We start from the raw sequence: 6,000 nt of genomic DNA on the forward strand, positions 1-6,000 counted from the left end.
TTGCTTACTATGCTTTAGGGCCAGGGATGCTAGGGGTCTCTGTTCCCTAAGCAATCTAGCAATTTAAATAAATTGCCCATGACAGAGTCTTGATTTTTCATCAGGGAGAAGACCAGAGGCAGTGAATTCCAGCTCCACACACCAGACTAATGGGGGTGTTGAGGCAGCAAGAGGGGTCGTGGCCCTCAGTATCCCAGAGAGCCAGTCGGTGCCTGACTCGGTAAGTACCACATCCAGGTGCATCCTCTGTGCTTAGTATCACTTATTTCATATTCATGCTTCTGATTACTGACCCTGTGAAACAACTTACACTCACTTCCAAAATATTTATTTGGTGATATATTAATATAACTTTTCTTTCAGAGATTCTTCCCTCTGTGTTGAGATTGTAATTAGGATCAAATGTGATAAGGGATGTGGACGTTTTGGAAAAGTTTGAATTTCCCTAAAGCCAAGTTTGCAGGGATCTGAGTGGGAAGAGAGCCTTCCCCACCGGCAGAGGCAGAGGTCATGGAGGGAGTGGACTTTGGGCAGCAAGGTGGCCAGCTGAGCAAGTCCTTCTGTAGATCAAACCACAGGAAATGCTTGTTTTCTTCAGATCAAAAATGTCAGCAATTTTGTGTAGCTCAACTTGGTACGTAGAGATGAGGCAGGATGCAGTGGGAAGAGAACCAGACTCAGGGTGAGGAGACCTGGGCTGCGGTCTTAGGGGCACCACTAACTAGAGGTGTAGCCCTTAAGGAAATACTTCCTTCTCAGGACCTCATTTCTTCTCCTCTCAAATGAGGGAGCGGAATTAGAACCTTTCTGAGTTCCTTTGCAGGCTGACTATTTCATGATGCACAGCGATTAGAGAAAACATATTAACTGACTATGTCCCCGTTTGGACAAACGATAATATTACTTCGTCTAAGTTGGTGTAACTTGACAAATTAAATGTGAGCGGTAAGCTCTCTGAAGCCCTATGCACAGGTGAGGAGAATAAGTTCTCCAGAAGGCACACAAATTATCTGGGTCCTGAGGTGCACTGGCTCATCTAGAGGCGTGATCTTTACCTCGGCTGCATGTTATAACTAAGCCCTTTCATATCCATTATCTCGCGTGAAAATCCAGTCAGCACAACCATCTGGAAGAGGAGCAAGCATGCTTGACACTATACTTACAAATGAAGTACCTGCGGTTCCGGAACTGTGCCCACTCGAGGTCACAGAATCAGTCAATACATTAAAAAATATGCAAAGGAACTTCCCTGGTGGCACAGTGGTTAAGAATCTGCCTGCCAATGCAGAGGACATGGCTTAGATCCCTGGTCCGGGAAGATCCCACATGCTGTGGAGCAACTAAGCCCATGCGCCACAACTACTGAGCCTGTGCCCTAGAGCCCACAAGCCACAACTACTGAGGCCACATGCTGCAACTACTGAAGCCCGCATGCTTAGAGCCTGTGCTCCACAACAAGAGAAGCCACTGCAATGAGAAGACTGCAGTGCAACAAAGAGTAGCCCCTGCTCGCTGCAACTAGAGAAAGCCTGCGTGCAGTAACAAACACCCAACGCAGCCAAAAAAAAAAAAAAAATATGCAAAGCTCTCCACAGTCTGGATCCTCTGCACCTCTCCATCATCTCCTACTCTCTTGCTGCCTTGGAGTCTATAAGCTAACTATATACTAAGCTATGTGCAGTTTGCAAATCTTGTGGTGCTGTTTCTGAATTCAGCTCTGAAAACTCTTATTCATCCTTCAAAGCCCATAGTGGGCATTGCTTCTTGATGAAACTTCCCTGGGTGATGGCTCATCTCTGCCCTTCATGCACATACTTCCTTGGTAGTGCCTCTCACAGTACTGTGGTTAATTGTCTCTGTTTCTGGCTCCCTTCCTATATTTGGAGCTGATTGCTTGTGGCTTTTCATCATGGAGTCCCTAGCATGTAGCACAGTTCCCAGAGATTAATCAGGACTCATTAAATACCTGTTGAATATGACTAAATCCCTCCTGGATAAAAACTGACCTAAATATAGATTTAAAGAATAGACTGAGCACTGCTAATAATTTAACCTATTTACAAGCTGTAAATGTATTACTTCTATTACCTTGCTTCATAAGAATATAGATGATGGTTTAAAAAATCTAGTAATATCATAATATAAAGCTGTAGTTATAGTCTAGCTAGAGCCAGGACCTGCATGCCAGGCTTTTAGATTCTTAGCTTAGAGCTTGTTCTTCTACAAAATACTATGCGTACAGAGTGTGAAACAATCTTTAAGTTTGAGGGTCTTGTTCTAGAGAAATCTTTTTAAAAATGATAAAAACAATGCTTTGCATTTCCAGAGTACCTATTATTTAACCTTTTCCCCATGGTCCAGCATTCTTCTCGTGTTCTAGAAATTGATACCGTAACACTTGTCATATAAATTTGTGCTTGATTGGCATTTGAAATGAGATTGTATAAGAAAGGGAGGAAGGAAGGAAGGAAAGAAAGAGAAAGGAAAAGGCCCATTTCCTGAAAAGCCCTCATGCACTGTATGCCTTAGGAAGACATGATCCCTTACCAAACCAAGCCCCTGCAGTTCCGTATAGATGTCCAACAACAGGACAGAGTCCCCATGGTGGCTATGCTAATGTCAGTGACAAGTGACTCTGAAATAGTGGGCATGATACCCAGATCACCTATTCTCCTAAAAAGAAAGAGATCAATGTCACATCCCATCCCAGCTCATGTACGTAGTACAAAGGATATATAAGACAGTTCCAAGAGCAATTTGATTCATAAATATTAGGAAAGGAGGAGCCACGTGAAGGTCCACATGAAGAAAAAAGGGATCAAAAGGAAGTTGTGGAGGAATAAAAATAAAGTTCTACTGATGACAGGCCAGATTTTAGAGCCAAGTGTATCGACAAGCTATTGTTAGTGGGTTTGGCCAAACCTTGGAACCACCCAACAAACCTCTAAACAAATGGAGGATGACCTGTGGTTGTGAGCTCTTCCTGAGTTTTGACAAAACAATAATTAAGGAGGAAAGGTTGGGAGTTAAAGTAAACCACAGCCCAGCTCTGAAGTAATCATCTCCATTGTTAGTCAACGCTTTACAAAAACGGTCAAGCCAGGGAGCCCAACAGATATCATTAGCCTGGTGCTTGGCAAGCACTTATCAGGCGAAGAATATAAGCTGAGCTTTTCTTTCCAAGGGAAGCATTCCATGTGTCAGCAATTCCTTTCTGCCAGACCACAAATCAACAGTTGCTAGATAAATGAAAAGCTTCCACGCAACTTACAAACTCTTGGGTAGAATATTCATTTTCTAGAAAGTAAAATGCCTTTTTAAAATAGCACAAGCTATAAACGGTCCCAGGGGGTTCCACTAAAGCGATCAAATGTTAAATTCATAAATCTTATGGACCCTTAAGGAAAATGGAAATTGAATTATGCTATAGATTGGCAAGAATTTAAAAATGGCAGAATAGGTCTTAGCTCATAGGTCTGTGAGAGTCTGGACTGAACCCCAGATACTGCCTGTATTAATGGTAAAGAAAAATTCAGTTTGAAAATCACTTAGGATATATTTTATTAAAATAAAAATCATTTTGATGACTTTGGATTACATGTATTATCTTGCGAATTACGTTGCTGCATAATTTGACATGGGATACTATTATATAATGATCATTGGACATTTAAAGTGGAAAGAAATGTTGTAACTGGGGCCAAACACACACAGAATAGCCTAGGCTTCCTGACTTTCTGCGTCTTTCCTTCTCTCATATTCCCTTCCTGGGTGTGTGTGTGTGTGTGTGTGTGTGTGTGTGTGTGTGTGACTGGTTAGTATTTTTGTATACACTCTCTTTTTAAAGTTTAAACACACAAGAAATGATTATTTAATAAGCAGCATCTACAAAGAGCTTTCTTAATTTATTCTCTTTGCCTTTAGCCTACCATTGGACTTAAACCTAGTAGTTCCCTTGAAATTTGTGATACAATCTCAAGGTAAATCTCCTACATCTTTCATTGAACAAAGGAACAAAAATGGGTATGATCTCTGAAGTCATTTCTAGTCTTTAGGTCTGTGATTCTAAGTGAGTATTATCATAATAACAACAATAATAGTTTCTATAATTTTGCTCTTTTTTAAATAAAAAAAATGAAACCTCAATCTGAAAAGCATGTAATTTCTTTTAAAAAGTGTTTCTTGGTGTCTGTAAGGAAAAGAAACATTTCCCCACTAAGAGCATATGAACTGTATTGTCCAAGACATAGAACAAAAATATGACTGCCCCTTAAGCCAAGGTCCTGTGTTTGCCCAGCATGGAGTTTCCACGGTTATAGTAGAGTAGTTCTATAGTTATATATAGAGTAGGTGGCTTTGGGGTTTCTCCAGGCAGGCCCAGGCAGAAGACATGAATCAAGAATTAAAATATGCCATTTCTGTCACAACTACCCTTTCTACAATTATTATACTCATAATTTCCCAGAGACTAGCCCTCACTCTACATATCAATAATGGGTGACATGACAAACTGGGAATAAGTATCACTGGGGAAAAGAGGAGAAGTACTTCTTGAGACATATGACACTGTTTTCTCAAGCACCCTGTGCGCATGAGATTCCGGAAGGGCCTGACGGTGGGTCTGTAGTCTGCCTCAGGAGGAGGGAAACTCAGTGCTTTGGGAGGATGGTGAGATGATCAGTGAAAACACTGAGCTTTTGCTGGGGTGAGTGAAGAGCTCAGTGGTCTCTGGAACTGCTTATCAGCTCTTCTAAATGCCCCTAGTAGTGAAGCCTGAGAAAAAGAGACACTCAAGCTAGCTATATGTTAGGTGTTGTTAATTTCTCTAATCAGGGATTCACATCCTAGGGATTGTCACGTGTCCTTTAATCAGAACAGCTCCATTTTAGAAGCAGATCCATCTGAAATACATGTGTACTTCATTATTTCATTTGTCATTATTTCTGGTCATATATTACACAATTCAATTTTTGTTACAGGGATTCACTGCTGAAATTAGTGGCTTGTCAATTAGCATAATGAATGACAGGAATAAAATCTCATTGGTGAAATCCATGAAAATAAAGATAAGAAAATTTGCTATAACATTATAGATACACTCTCCACATTAGCTGAATAGGTTATGCATCTAGCAGGTCCTATAGCCTGTGCAGTTGAGAAGCGTGCTTAGGACTTTATTCTTAAAGAATTATTTGTCCATTTGTTGGCAGGATTTTCACTGGTTGAGGATGATTATAAGCTATCTCTAAGGGTATAGGATTCCACATTTAGAATATTATTGTACCTGCCTCAAGTAAACTCATGCAAGATCAGGTCAGTGCCTGAAAAAAAAGGAGATGGGATGTTATCAAACTGATAGAACAGGTTATGTAAACTATTTTCTTTCTTCATCTGAAGAATTCAATAAATGTTGGTATGTGGTTAAAAAAAAAAAAAAGACACTGATTTACCCTGATGTCTTTTCATCAAGTGAATGTACTTCTATTTGCTTCAGGAGTGGCTAAAACTTTTTGACAGTAACATCACCGTGATAGTTAATTTTGTGTAAACTTGGCAAAGCTATGACGCTCAGTTGTTTTGTCAAACACTTGTCTAGATGGTGTTGTGGTTCTGTAGATGTGATGAAGACATCAGTTGACTTTTTTTTTTTCAGTTTCATTTATTTAGGGACCTCCCTGGCAGTCCAGTGGTTAAAACTCCACGCTTCCACTGCCAGGGGCATGGGTTTTATCCCCAGTAGGGGAACTAAGATCCCGTATGCCACATGGCCAAAAAAAGAAAATTATTTATTTACTTATTGAAGTATATTTGATTTATAATGTTTCAGGTATACAGCAAAGTGATTCAGATATATACATATATATATATATATCTACATACACACACACACACACACACACACACACATATATATATATATATTTTTCAGATTCTTTTCCATTATAGGTTATTACAAGATATTGAATATAGTTCCCTCTTCTATACAGTAGGTCCTTGTTG

Source organism: Kogia breviceps, chromosome 6, assembly GCF_026419965.1.
Source record: "Kogia breviceps isolate mKogBre1 chromosome 6, mKogBre1 haplotype 1, whole genome shotgun sequence".
NCBI classification, from domain to species: domain Eukaryota; kingdom Metazoa; phylum Chordata; class Mammalia; order Artiodactyla; family Physeteridae; genus Kogia; species Kogia breviceps.